Genomic DNA, 15427 nt, shown 5'->3' on the forward strand with positions numbered 1-15427 from the left:
GGCTCGGAGATGCCATGGAATCACGGCTTCTCACTCACGGCATTCTCTCTTTCTTTCTTTTGTTTTGGGTTCAATGGGATAAAGAAACCAGATGAAGCAAGATGATAATTAGTGGTGATGAATGAATAAAGGGGGTACGTGTCATTGCTTATATATATGTAAAGGAAACATGTGTAATGTTTATATATATATGTCATACATAATAGCCACGTTTGGCTTCCTTTATCTTTCCTTTGGTTTCCTTAATGGCTTCGGCCTTAAGTGAAACCAAATAATAATAATATAATATTGATAATATAGTAATAATAACAATGATAATATAATAATAATAATAGTAAAAATAATAATAATTATAATAATAATAATTTTTTTGTATTTTATTTATTTTTTTAAATATTTATTGTAATAAAAATAATTCAAAAATTTTAATAAATTTTAAACTCAAAGTATTATAAAATTTAATTTAATTATTTTTAGAAAAAATAATTTTTTTAAATAAAATAATAAATTATGAATAACTCATTATTTAATTTTTAAAAATTCAGGTTGTTATAGTGGTCACACGTTGTAGAGGCAGCGACAGAGGAGATCGGTAACACTGTGCGCAGAGGAGCAAGCACGATGCGAATGATGACTGGCCACGGTGCTTCGTCGCACGGTGTGGCATAATGGGTTGATGGGCAGCCTCCTCTTCTGACGGGTACGGGCAACAATGGGGCTTAGGAATGCGGCACGACGTGGGGAGGGAGGAGGTGTGACGCGTTGCTCAGTCGGACAGCGCGGAGTGGTTCGTCGGCTGCGGCGGCGCGATGCTTCTTCGTTGTCAAGAATGGATAGTGCAGAGAGTAGAGCTGTGAAGGTGCAGCGCGGGGGGGGGGGGGCGCTGTGAAAAGTGGAGGTGGGGAAAAAGAAGAAAGATGAATTAGTGTAAGAAAGGATAAACGGGAGAATGTTTTTTTTATTGTGTTGGGCTTTCAGATTCAGCCCAATAAGAATTGATAGGAATCGGCAAGACCCTTATTGGTTACATAGCGAAATTGTTTCATATTTATTTCAGTAAGAAGGTCTTAAAATTCTGTTTAAAATTTTTCTTCTAATTTGTTATGCTGAAAATTCTGAAACTATATTCTTTTTTTTAGGAATTTAAAAGAGAGATTCTAAAACCTGACCTTACGTCTGATTCCGAAACAGTCAGCCATAGCCATCTGTCGACTCTTGTATCTATCGAAGATGGAGTCATTATTGTATGCCAATTACGGAAAAAAAATGCATTTGTTTCTCCTGTTGCAAAATTGCTTGGATTAGAGAAGAACAAGATTGAGAATTGGGATTCCCTCCTTGTTCTTCCAACATTCTTTTTTGCCCAATTAAAGCTTCCAATGTAACACATGCACACTTTCCATCACTCTAACATTGCATTCTTATTGGGTGATAGTGAATCCTGGGAGCTCCACTGCCACAACAGGAAGCTGCAGATATCAGAGCCTAACTTCATCCCTCCACCACCGATATCTACTTCCGATTCTTATTTCATCGCAAATATTAGAGGCAAAATTTACTTGTTTGCACATGTGCACACAGAAGGTTTTTGGGTTCTTGAATTCGGGAGCTAGCATTCCTTGTCGGCTCACTCACTTTCTCCTGTTATTCCAACACAACTCTATTATAAAATTGATTCTCCTTGGTGTCAATGATTCATTTTTGATGACAAACTTTTCATGCTTGCATTATATCTACCTGGACAAGAAGAAATAGTTGTCTGTGACCCCCAAGGTAACGTCTGGGAGAAAGTGGAGGACAAAGACACCTACTCGCGGTTAAGTCCAATTGATTTTCGATCAATTATGACTATCTCAGTTCCAGATGTACGCAACAATTGCAGTGTTGCACTTGTATTTGAGGTGGAGAAAATTGGTGAGATTGTTGTAAAATTCAAACTACATGCTCTGCTACTAGATGACGAAACTAACTTTGTCCGTTGCCGTCAATCGTGTATATAAATTAATAAATAATTAACTAATAAGTTAATCATGAGCCAAGGGGATTAGAAAATTAAATTTTATGATCTAGAGAAGTAAAAATATTTAAAATACGAATTAAAATACTAATTTTAAAGATTTTGGTCTAAAGTTGGTCCAACGGACTAAAACGAGAGAACTAAACCCAAGTGGACCCAAGCCCACTCACATAATCCATATATAAGATTGGCATTCAGCCTTCTCCCCCTTCCAAAATTTCATTTTACGCTAAAAAGGAGGAGGTGAGCCAAGAACCCCAAACCCTTCTTACTTTCAATTTCAATCTTCCATAACTTTTAATCTGGAGCTCCGATTGACGAGTCATTTGTGGCCACGTGTTCGTCTCGGAACCCCCTTCAATTTTATTTGAACAATTAGTAAGAATCTCTGAATTTCTTGCCCAGTTCTCTATTCTTTTCATTTCACATTTTTGGTTTGGGTATTGAGAGATTTTCATAATTTTGGTAGTTTAGGTGCAATCTAGCATTAGGTGATTGTTAGGTTTCACCCCAATCATCAGTGGATAAGGTAAGAAAATTCTGAATCCCTGCGGTTTATTTCATTAGAAACCCTAGTATTGATATGATGAAATTGTATGAAAATTAGATTGAATACATGTGAATTAAAGTTAAAGTGGTGAATTTGAGTACTTGGAATAAAGTTTTGGTGGCTGAAATTTATTGGATTTGATGGGAATTAATCTTGGAAGCTTGAATTGTGGTGGTTTTGAGCTTGAAGAAAAATCGGCTAAGGTATAATTTAAGTTTCATTTAAATACCATATAATTACTACAACAACATAGATTATTTTTTAGGGTTATATGTGTAAAAAAAATTAAAATTCTTCAAAAAATAATTTTTGACACTATTTTAACTATGAAAATATGTTAATAAAAATTTTGTCAAAAATAGTATTTTTAACATATAAGTAATTGTGAAAAAAGCTTAATTTTATTTTGATAAATATTAGCTGTCAAAAATAATATTAAAAAAATTTGAGAATATATTTTTTTGATACTTATTAACCGTCAAAAATACTATTTATTTTGACACTTATTGACCATAAAAAATTCTCAACAAAAAATTTTTACAATTATTAACAGTGAAATATACTATATGATAGACATTTTTTGACATTTTTTTACCATAAAAAAATTCAATCATATTTTTTTAACATTTTTTATTATAAAAATTAAAGTTTCACTTATTATTGATTTTTTAAATAAAAATGACTACAACAATAGACAACATAAAAGTTCTACCACTATGACATGAATATCCTTTCACTTTATCATATATAATCATCGTATAAAATCAAACAAGATCTTTGCAATTTTGATCATTGATCATGATTCAAAACTAGTACCAATAGCATTCCTTATGTAGCATTTAACAAGTATATCAACAACAATTAACATCAAGTACCAGAACCAATACTCAATATCATAATATCATATTAATGTTCTTTTTTGTATAGTACTATGTGAATCACACTCATAAACTCATCAAAGTCTTGAGCCATTAATCAAGTGAAGTAATATTGTTATTACTTTGAATTATAGGCAACCTTTTATCCAATAGTTGCTCAAGTATTTCTGCCATATGATCTACCTTTTTTTTCAAATCTTCCACCTCTATTTTAGAGTCTGTATTTTTTTCCTACACATTGAAGCTTTGTTTGGAGATAAAAAAATATGAATGATCTAAGATTCCATGACTGTGTAGGTGTCACACCAGCCCCATAACCACGAACTTGTCCATGTTGTTCAAGTTCAAATACTTTCACCATCACCTCATGTTCATTCATCTCTAATATTCCTTCATTTACTTGAGAGGATAATTTCTTAAATAAATCCTAAAAGGGATTAAATCAACCTAATAAAATCAATAAGAATATATGTAAACATGAATACAAAATAGTTACTATAAAAATTAATGCCTAATTAATCCAATTTCTTCCTTGCATAACAAAACTAAATTAATGCCTAATTAGAATGACACAACAAAGGCTTATCATAATAAATAATATCTGCATTAAACAAGTTTTATGTAAATATCCTAATATAAAAATCCAAAAATTTCAAAATGATTATAGAAGTCTCGGGCTTCTAAATGTTATTTATTAAAGTTTGACTTAATAGTTAACTAATCACTAAAACATGAAATATTAAACTAAGAATGAAACAAACACAACTTTTCAAGACTTTCACAACAAAATCTGAAGCAGAAACAGCTCCTAATATACTAGTACCTCCAACAAAGCACAACTAATTTTTTAATAATTTTATCTTTTGTAGAACTTATTTAAACAATTACACAAGCTATCAAAGAAGGAAGAAATCATTTTGAGAAGTTATCAAAGTAATAAACAAACCTCACAACATGTGATAACATATCTTACAAGTTTTTCTTGAGTTTCTTCATTGCAAGCTTGTCCATTAGCACGGGTATGTGTAAGCTCCTAAAGATAAAGATGGTCAATTTCTTGTCATGTTTGCTCAAACTGTAGCCACAAATAACATATCTTATAAATATAGCAACTAATAAATATCTTCAAATTAAGTTTATAAATTAGTACAATTTAGATACTGCCTGCTCCCTTAGCACTAGTGGTATGGATAATGCTATTTGCAGCTCGACTCATCTTGTTTTATTGACTTATTTTCTAATAATTAACAAAATATGTCATAACATGTGATAAAAGAGGCTAGTTAAATTTAAGTCAATTAACAATTATTATGTCATGTGAAGCATAAACCTACCAGCCTTCATCAATCCAAAGATTCACAAGGTAATCCCAATGGTATATTAGCTCGAGCAATTTCAGGTTTATTATAAGGTTTAAAAATACCGTTTTTTAGTAGATGTCGATAACTCTGATAAGAAGAATTCATTTGAGCCCATACTAAATGCTTTCAACCTTCAACTTTGAAGTATGTCTTAAAAGAACATAACATATACTATTAGTTTGAGTTTATAGACATAAAAATAAATAAAAAACAAGTGAAAACATAATAAGGAGAACCTGAATATTACCAAAACTAGATCAAACATCTTTATTTTATTTTCTATTTTGATATCAACCCATTCTTTAACCTTTAGTGGTGCATTCTTCACATCACGAACTAAAATAGTACATCTTGATTTGAACAACTTTGCATTTGGACCAACTGGCCTATTCGTTCTCCAGTTTATGTTAAGTATTTTTTCAGCTGGTAACTTTGCTAACTCAAGATTGCGTGTAGTTTCTATCACTTTTTTTTTAGGTGCAACAAAATCTGTTTAAATCAGTGAGATAATAGGACCAATATGTTATTTTTTCAAACATATATTAGTCTTTAATAAATCAGAAATTAAGTCCAAGTTGGCATAACATGTTAAATTCTATTCTATCTATTGTTCAATACATAGGATTCATTTAGACAACTAGTGGAGAAAATACAAAGAAAACAGTGGATTTTACTTTAAAAATTTACTAATTTCACCAACCAATTCTCACTAATCACAATCCTAATCTTCTAAGGAAGTGATTGAACTGTTTATATAGCAGCAGCACACAATTGCCTAATAATATTTATTTAGAGGACAAAAGAATAACTAGCATAAAAAAAAGGACAAAAGAAGCATACATTATACATAGACTAGATGACATAAGTGGGGTCCCTAGCTAGTCCGATATATAATAATATACTAGTATATAAGACTCACCTCTGCAACTTATATTATTAATCTTATAGATAGAACTACAAGATTTGATTTGATGAATAGGAACAAGCTCGGTTATTTGCACACAACCGACAAGGGCATGTTGGTCCCCTCTCTCTCTCTCTCTCTCTCTCTCTCTATCACACCCTACGCTGCACTACATGCGCACACTCCTGACCCATGGCCCATGGCCCCTCCTTCAGTTTTTAATTCCTATCATTCTCTTCTCTTCTATTCTCTTCTCACACTTCATTACCCTTTAAATCTATATAGTATAGCACTAATATTTTTTTATTGTAGTCACTAGCTTCAAAGTTTATGGTATAGTACTAATATTTTTTATGTACATATTTACTTCATCGGCCTTAATTTTCTTAGAAAAAGAAGATATACAAATAAAATTAGTCATGCTATTAATATTTTTATGTCAGAAAACTATATCTACCTCATAATAAATATCCAAAGGAGACTAATAAAATTAAAGAATACTAAAGAATATACCATATTCGAATTCTTCTTCATGCACTTTATCATTATTAGAAAGGAAGTCAAATGTCCTTCTAACTTATGAGTGACTTGATGAACTTAATTTTTTTCCATGCACTCCATCATTATTAGAAAGGGAGTCAAATGTCCTTCTAACTTGTGAGTGACTTGATGAACTTGATTTTTTTTTGATGCACTCCATCATTATTAGAAAGAAAATCAACTTGTTGTAAGTGACTTAATGGAGCTAAATTTCTTCTAGATATAAGACTCTGAATATCTTTTTTTCTTCTAGCAACAACATTATTAACAATCTTTAAGGTCTTTGGCTAAATCAACAAATCATATTCATTATTAAAACCAACACCAGCACATAGAAAAGATTTCAATAAAAATATTAAATAGAAACATTAAAATCCTAAAAACATAATTGCAATTAATTTCTATTAAAAAAGGTTTCAAGTTAAAAACGAAAATCTATCTATTACTCTATTTATTCATCAAACATATCATCAGCCACTTCCTCCTCCTCCTCTTCTAAAAGCATACTAAAATAGTCATGTGGTGTTACTTTTACAACACATTGCCAATTGGAGTTACAAATATCTTCAACATAGAATACTTGCTCAGATTGACATGCCATAACAAATACTTCTTTTGTCTTCAAAGTGCAACCTTTATTTACCAGGGTGACACCGTATTCATCTACTTTCACTCCTCTACCATAATTGTTCACATCCCACCATAAGCATTTAAACATTAAAACTTTGTTATCATTCGTATATGATAACTCCACAATATCCTCAATGACTCCATAATACTCTTTTTCACAATTTAGCTTCACCATAACTCCACTACTTTGAGTTCTTCTATGATTCTCACAATCTTTTGTGTAAAAGATAAAACCGTTTGCTTTGTATCCTTTATAGCATATGGCTTCTCTTGTTGGACCTCTTGCTAAACATAGAAGTTGATAGGTTACTTGTTTATCTTTATCGTTGTACAAAGATGTAACCTAATTTGAGAAAAAAAAGATATAGTTAAAAAAAATTCTTACATGACTTTAAAAAGTAGTATGTAACATGATTAAAAAGTAGTATGTAATATTTCATCCATATTTCAGACTTACATGAATTTCAAACCAATCTGAAAATTCTTGATCATATCATTTTTGAACATTTCTTGGGTTCTCTATTTCCAATATTTCTTTATGTTTGCTGCATTTATAAATGCCAATAAATTTCAAGCAATGCCTCTAAAATAAAAGCTAAATATTATCTAAACACAACTATGCTTACCATATGAAAGAAGTAACTTGATCATAGTTCTTCAAAATATAAAGATGAGATTGCTTTATTTCTTCTAGACCCAATTTTCTTGTCACTCTACAATTTTTTGTGTGTCTTCCATTTTGCTAGAAAATCGGTAATACTTTATCCTTGTTTCAACTTTATAGCCATGAGTTATTGTACCATCCCAATTTCTTCCAACTCGAATATGCTTTGTTTCATTACCATTAAGGTATCTTGAGCAAAATAATAAGCATTCATTTGCAAGATATCCTTCAGCAATTGAACCTTCTGGATAAACTCGATTACATACATAAGCTTTTAAGCTACGTAAATACCTTTGTTCAAAAAGGGACAATATCTAAGTAAAGGAATTTATTGAATATTTTATCTAAAAATTATATGATAAAATAATATTTACCTCTCAATAGGGTACATCCATCGATAATGGACCGATCCTGCAATCTTCGCCTCAGTTGCCAAATGGATAGGTAAATGGATCATGACATCAAAAAATGAAGGCGGAAATATCATTTCCAACTTGAAAAGTGTGATAATGATTTGTTCTTCAATATTTTCAAGATTTTTCACTGTTAGAACTTTTTAGCACAACTCCTTGAAAAAACTACAAAGTCCTATTAATGCACTACACACATCATGTGATAAGAAAAGACCCCGTAAAACTAGCTGAAGGAAGCACTCTAGAAGAACATGACAATCATGAGTCTTTAAGCCATAAATATTTTTCTCTTTTAGGTTAATACATTGATGATTGGATTTTTGACGGTTTAGAATTCACAAATGAATTATCGTTGCAAGTATAGTTTCTAAACCAATATTAATCCTTTCATACAAAAATTTGTTTGTCACTAAAACAAACCCCTAAATTTATAAACCGAAGTATTGAACCTCGGGTCGTTCTCCCTAGGAATTGCGATAAAGTGTCTTGTTATTGGTTATGAGGTATGTCTTGGGATTTTTGAGATAAGAGACATGAAATGCAAATAGCAAGGAAATTAAACTAACAACTAACAATGCTCATGACAAAGAACGAGAATTAGAAGTCCTATCCTAGTTATCCTCCTCAATTGTGACCACAATTATCCATTGCTATCACTTAGTTAACCTCTAACCATGGAGGAAAGTCAAGTGGGTGAATTAACTTGATTCCACAAGTCCTAGCTAACTCCCAAGGGAAAGACTAGCTTTAATGGTATACAAATCAATTAGTAACTTCTAATTATCAATCAACAAAGGAATTAAATAACTCAAGCATCACTAATTACACCACCTAAGCCAAGAGGAGAAAATTCTATACTAAAATCTAACCAAGTATTTCATCAAACACTTGGAAGGCACAAAAGAAAAGCAAAGTAAATTGACAACTAGAATGAAATCTAACAACAATTATTACAAGGATTTAACAACAACAATCAAAAGAACCACAATTATTATGAATTACCTCTAATTGAATTGAAAGAGAATAGAGGAATCATGAATGTAACAACAAAGAATTAAGAAGAAGAAGTAGAAGAAAGCATGAATTGAAACCTAGATCTAAGAACTAAACCTAATCTTAATCCTAATTTTAGAGATAAGAGAGAGCTTCTCTCTCTAGAAACTAACTCTAAACTAACTCTAAACTAATCCTAATGTGTATGTATGAGCTAAAGATGCCAATTCCCTTCAATCCTTGGACCTTTAAAGCATTTTGGCACCGAAATTGGTTGCAAACTGGGACCCACAGCTTCTCAGAATTCGCTGGTCATATTTTCAACTAAAAATCACGTGTAGGCACCGATGCGTACGCGTACAGCACGCGTGCGCGTCTCTTGAGGTTTTCGCGATCCACGCGTGCGCGTACAGTGCGCGTGCGCGTGGATGAATATATCCAAATCTTTGGCTTTTCCATGATTGCTCCACTTTGCATGCTTTCCTCTTCACTCCTTTGATCCATTCCTAACCTTTTCAATCTGAAATCACTAACAAACATATCAAGGCATCTAGTAGAATCAAAGGTGAATTAAAATTAACAATTAAGAGCCTAAAAAGCATGTTTCCATATTTAAGCACAAATTAGGAGACAATCATGAAACCATGCTATTTCATTGAATAAATGTGGGTAAAAGGTGATAAAATTCCCTAAAATCAGTTCAAGATAAACCCTACAAATGGTGTTTATCAACCTCCCCACACTTAAACTAAGCATGTCCTCATGCTTAAACCAATAAAGGACAAAGGGTATCAACATTTATTCAATGAAATCTAAATAAATGCAATCTACCTATATGTAACTTACATAAATGCAATTGCTTGGTCAAAATAAATCAATTTCCAAGAAAACTAATACAAGCACAAGGGCCAAAGGTGTTAGCACCTATGCCAAACTACAATTGAATTGAGCTATTAAATATTTTTACAAACTTGCATGAAAAGTGATGATCATAAGTGAAAACATGTAATTGAGCATCAAACCCTCACCGGATATGTTTGCACTCTATTCGCTCAAGTGTTTAGGGTTGATTCATTCAATTCTCTCCTAATCATGCTTTCTAAGATTTTTTTTCATCTAACAATCAATATTTATTCCATGTATGCATACAAGTATCATGAGGTCTTTTCTTTAGGTTGTAACGGGGCTAAGGTCAAGGTAGGATACATATTTGGTCAAGTGGACTTGAGATTTGAATCTTTGATAAGCTTAGACTTCCCACCTAATATATGACATCCTATACAATTCAAACTAACCTAACTACCCATTTTTCACATTTTCATATACTCATGCATTTCCTTTTCATTTCGCAACACATATGCATTGATCTTTATTGAACTTTACTTTGGGGCATTTGGTCCCCTTTTTATTTCTTTTCCTTTTCTTTTTCTTTCTCTTTTTTTTCCATATTATTTTTTTCTTTTCTTTTCTTTTTCTCATTTTTTTCTTTCTTTTAAACTATATACAAGAACATCAATGTATAAGGTCTAACATTTGATTAATACATGAGCATGTACCCAATTCCCAATATTTTCAACAAAAATATAAAACTACCCTTTTATTCACCCAATGTCCCATGTTTTCCCATACTTGAATGACACACACTCACTATCCTAAGCTAATCAAAGATCCAAATAAAGGACATTTATTATTTTTCGCTTCAAAGCTTGTAATGTGCTAAAATTAAGAAGAAGTGGGTTAATCGTAGGCTCAAATTAGGTGCCTTTTGGAACACACATTAGCATAAAAAGTGATGTCACAAAAGAAGCATGCACTTCACCTATTCTAGTGTGCTTGAGATGCTTTAAGTAAACTTGTAAGGTAAAACAAGCATTAAAGAAGCATGAGAGCATTCAAGCCAAAAACATATGGATGCTTATGATCATGAAACACAATGCATTAAGATAAATGCACAACATCCATCAAGAAATTGCCTAATCGAGGAAAACGATTCCAATTACCTGTTGGCTAGCTACAACATGCAATTCAAGAAGAGATACAAGTTCAAAGGCAATTCTCATCACTTGGTATTCTCAAAAAGGTAAGCATGAAGAACTCAAAACCAAGTAGCAAAAGATAACCTCAATCAAGGAATCCAACAATGAATATCCAAAAACAATTATGCTAAGATAGCATGCAATTAGTAATTGATAAACCCCGATTTCGTGGTTTATCTTGTGCTTATTTTAGGGGATTTTATCACCTTTTCCCACATTTATTCAATGAAATAGCATGATTTTGTAATTCTCCCTTAAATTGTGCTTAAGTGTAAAAACATGCTTTTTAGGCCCTTAAATTGGTGATTTTAACTCATTTAATTCCATTCGATGCCTTGATGTGTTTGTTGAGTGATTTCAGGTTCATAAGGCAAGTATTGGATGGAAGAAATGAGGAGAAAAGCATACAAAGTAGAGAATGCATGAGGAAACGAAAAATTGGGAACGCATCGATGGGTGCACACGCGTACAAGGCGTGCACGCGCAGAAGTGATTTCACATAGAGACGCGCACGCGTATATACCACGTACGCGCGGATGAAGAAACAGCCAATCGACGCGCACGCGCACATGGCACGTACACGCCGATACCAGTACGTGACTCACTTAAAGGCAAAATGCTGGGGGTGATTTCTGAGCTGCCCAGGCCCAATTCCAACTTGTTTCTGAGTGTATTTCATGCATAATTGAAGTCCAAGCAAAGGGAGAGCAATTGTTTGAAGTGCTAGCATCATGTAGAGTAGTTTCTAGAGAGAGAAGCTCCCTATTCTCTCTAGAATAAGCTAGGTTAGGTTAATCTCTTCTAGATCTAGGTTCAATCTTATGTTTTCATCTTATTTCCTTTATGAATAATTGCTTCTACTCTTTTATTCTCATGGTTTGTAGTGTTAATTTCCCTCTTTGATCTCTTTTGTGATGATGAACTCATGTTGGATTTGGTTTACATTTAATGCAAATGGATGTTGATGTTCCTTTCATTGATGAATTAAGTTGTTGATTTACTCTCCTTGCAATTGGTAGTTGTTAGATATTATTATTCTTGCATATTTACCATGCTTTCCTTTATTACCCACCAAGTGTTTGACAAAATACTTGGTTGGGCTTTAGAGTAGACTTTGAGCATTCTTGGCTTGGAAAGAGTAATTAGGCAATCTTAAGTCATGAAAACCCAACCTATGTTGGTGATGTAGAATTGTTAGTTAATATCATTTCCATTGACTCTAATCTTTTGCTAATCCAATTAGTGAGTTGATTAGGACATTTGGATTGAGATTAGCTAGTCTTGTTAGACTTTCTCTCATGGAAGATAACCTATATTTTCTTCCATCATTGGGGATGACGTAATAAGATAAATTCTTGTTAATTATTGTTATTAGTGACTAGGATGGAAAGCCTATGATCTCAATCCTTGCCATGAATGTCTCTCTTTATTAATTACTTTATTTAATTGCTCTCTTTACTTTTCTTGTCATTTATTTTGTCGCCCCTTTTATCAACCAAACCCCCTTGTTCCTTCATAGCCAATAATTGACTACGTCATTGCAATTCCTCGTGAGATGACCCGGAGTCTAAATACTTCGGTTAATTCTTATTTGGGATTTGTTATTTGTGACAAAACCATATTTTAATTTTATGTGAGTGTTGTTTGTTGGTCTGGAGCTATGCTCACAACGAAGTAATTCCTTTCTATAAGAGAAAAATCTAGACCGACAACAATTCTTATGTCAGTAGTAAGCAGCAATATATGGTAAACAAAATCTAGAATCCAACACTTAAAATGAAAAAAAGAAAAGGAGGATGAAAACTAAACTAAGTAACTAACTAACTAACCTAACTTAACTAAAAGGAGTGGTTATAGATGGTGTTTGGAAGTATTGGATGAGGGGTAGGAGAAGGGAAGAAGAAAGGAGAAGGAAAGAAATGGAAAAAGGAGAAGAAAAGAAGTGTAGTGAAGGAAGGGCATCCGCGCGTACGCATGCATGGCGCGCACGCGGATGGTGGTGTAATGGACGCGATGTGTACGTGTACATGGCGTGTCCGCGTCGATGGCTTATTTCGAGAGTGACGCGTACGCATCATATACGCGTACACGTGAGCTGGTTTGTGCCTCAGGCATAATGCTGGCGCAGTGTAGGCGCAACTCTCAGGAAAATAACTGGGAGGTGAAATCTTGCAATCCACGCGTACGCGTACCTGGCACGTGCACGTGGAGGGCAAAAATTCTTGATGCACGCATACGCATGCAGTGTACGTACGCGTGGATGGTGCTCTGTTTTTCAAAATTTTCTATGTTTTTGCACTAATCCAAGCATTCCAAATCTCCAAACAGCTACCAAAACACCATAAAACCTTATTCAACATACCAAACTACTAAATAAACTCAACAAACTAATCAAAACATGAATTTAAACTAATTCTACCAACATTTACAAAAGAAAAAATGAAAAGATGTTACCATGGTGGGGTGTTTCCCACCTAGAACTTTTGTTTATTGTCCTTAAGTTGGACTTATGGGGAGCTCCTCTCAAGGTGGCTTGTGCTTAAAGCTATCCTTGAACATCCACCAATTCTTGAGTCTCCAACAAGCTCCATTCTTCATTTTTAATATCTTCAAGATTTGATGGCATTCTTCACAAACCATGAGCTTCCAAATTTGATTTTTCTTGTGCGATCCAAGATCCCACACTTTATTTTGATACCCGTCCTTAAATTGGTCATCATTGTTCAATCCGGGTGACATGACCTTAGAATTCTCAAAGAAGCTTCCAAACAACTTCCTAGACTCATACAATTTGGTTCTCCACCAATCATTACTATACAACTTTGATCATGCAACCATCATGAACTTAGAGTGATGTTTCCAACCACTACACAACTCTCGTCTACTTTTAATTCTACAAAGAGCTCTAAGTTGACCATCATTTTTAATCAAACCATATTCAAGTGAGAAAGTAAAGCTTTGGGATAAGAATTTTACCCACTTGAATGTTGTATAGGATGGTGCCTTAGGAAGGGGTGGTCCCAATGATCTTGCAAGCTCCACTCCTTTGTGCTCTACCTTGACTATCCCCACCTCTTCGCAATGGGAAAGGATTCAATTGTAGATAGAAATTCTTCCATGATTGAATCCATCTCTTGATAAACCTCTTCCAAGTCTCCAACGACGATATGCCTTGGAGGTTGCGCACCCTCCTCAACATCAATATCAAGCTTCATGGAAGAGTGCTCCATGATGCTACATTCCCATGGACTTTCAACATCTCCTAAATCTTCAACCACTTCTTCCTTTTCTTCAACAATCATGGCTTCCTCTAGTTGCTCCAATACAAAATAACATCCCTCATTTCCCACCGGAGTTTCCAATCTCTCCTTCATGCTATGCTTTTCGATTGACTCTTCACATGTGGCTATGGAAGTACCTTGAGTGTTCAAGCATTGGTAGGCTAAAGTATGCACTACCTTGGTCAAGTTAGTCACAAACTCTAGGGTGTTCCTTTGCATATCCGCTTGGTCTTGAAGTAGCGAGGTGAGAGAATCATCTATTGGGGCTTGCAGTGGATAAAAGGGTTCATTATTTTGGAGAAAAGTTTCATAGTAGGAAGGTGGTTCTTCTTGGTAAGGGTATAGAAATGGTGAGTATTGAGGTGGTTCATGATAGTAATCTTGATAGGGTTATGGTGGTTCTAAAGGTTCTTGCTCATAATGGTCATGAGGATATGGTATGGGTGATTGGTCATATGAAGGATATGGATCATAGGAAGGTGCTTGGTGAAAAAAGGCATGTGAGTATGGTTGAGGTTCATATTGAGGATAAGAGTCATAGGCAGATGATAGTGGTAATTGATTGTCATAGAAGGATTCACCATAACCATTGAATTGACATGCATTAGGATGGTGATTGTACCTATACGTATCCGGAGGTTGTTGCCAATAGGAGTGATCGATTCCTTGAGGCTCCTCCCATCTTTGATGGTTCCATCCTTGATGCATGTGGCCGTTGAAGTTCACATTTCCTACAACACAATTAGAACCAAACTCATAGCCAAGAGGGTGAGAACTCAAGATCGCAAAGACAAAAATGAAAAGCACAAAAACAAGGACTAGCTACTAAATTAAACAAGCAAACTATTCACAATATTCACATATGTTCAATGACCAATAACATAACACCATTGCAATTCTCTGGTAATGGCGCCATTTTGATGATTGAATTTTTGACGGTTTAGAATTCACAAATGAATTCTCGTTGCAAGTATAGTTTCTAAACCAACATTAATCCTTTCATACAAAAATTTGTTTGTCACTAAAACGAACGCCTAAATTTATAAACCGAAGTATTGAACCTCGGGTCGTTCTCCGTAAGAATTGCGATAAAGTGTCTTGTTATAGGTTATGAGGTATGTTTTGGGGTTTTTGAGATAAGAGACATGAAATGTAAATGG

The 15427-nt window shown here is 33.8% G+C and overlaps 1 pseudogene; it reads left to right on the forward strand.

The window, feature by feature from the left end:
• The first annotated feature begins 1230 nt into the window (after positions 1 to 1230).
• On the forward strand, positions 1231 to 2000 carry LOC148577624 (uncharacterized; annotated as a pseudogene).
• Positions 2001 to 15427: the final 13427 nt, after the last annotated feature.

Source organism: Arachis ipaensis, chromosome B1, assembly GCF_059453495.1.
Source record: "Arachis ipaensis isolate K30076 ecotype BB chromosome B1, ASM5945349v1, whole genome shotgun sequence".
Taxonomy (NCBI): Eukaryota; Viridiplantae; Streptophyta; class Magnoliopsida; order Fabales; family Fabaceae; genus Arachis; species Arachis ipaensis.